Consider the following 644-nt stretch of genomic DNA (forward strand, 5'->3'; position numbering starts at 1 on the left):
TTTGGAAAAAAGTATCCCAGTTGTACTATGTTGAGTTGACATTATACAGAAATGAATAGCCATATTGGTCTAGAAATGTTAAACTTAATTTCCCTCCCATGTGTACAGGAGTAATGCTCTGTATTAAATATGTAAGGTCTTATCTACATGGGTTTGATTACAGAAACCAATAAAGTATTCTAAAAAAAGTTCACAGATTTGAAAATTCTATAGAACAGTTTAACAAGTCACTATGAGTTGGAATCAATTTGATGGCAACTGGTTTTTAATTAGTTTTTTTTTAAAATTGAGTGAAGGTTTACTGTATTTTCATTCAATTATCCATCGGCGTGTTGTTTAAGAACACAATCACAATTGATTCTACACAATTACAATGTATAATCAAATCCATATTGTGTATTGCCTTTTCTCCCCTCAACACTCTTGACACCAGTAGCCAGGAAATAAAAAAACGTATTGCAATGTGAAAGTCTGCTGTTAGGGACCTCTCCAAAGTACTGAAGAGCAATGGTGTCAACTCTGGAGACTAAGGTGTGTCTGATACAGGCTATGGTCTTTGCAATCACTTGTTATGCATCAGAGAGTTGGACAGTGACTAGGGAGGATAGAAAGAGAATTGATGCCTTTGAGCTGTGGTGCTGGAG

Source organism: Elephantulus edwardii, unplaced genomic scaffold (genome assembly GCF_000299155.1).
Source record: "Elephantulus edwardii isolate Elephantulus edwardi_28Jun2011 unplaced genomic scaffold, EleEdw1.0 scaffold00334, whole genome shotgun sequence".
Lineage (NCBI taxonomy): Eukaryota > Metazoa > Chordata > Mammalia > Macroscelidea > Macroscelididae > Elephantulus > Elephantulus edwardii.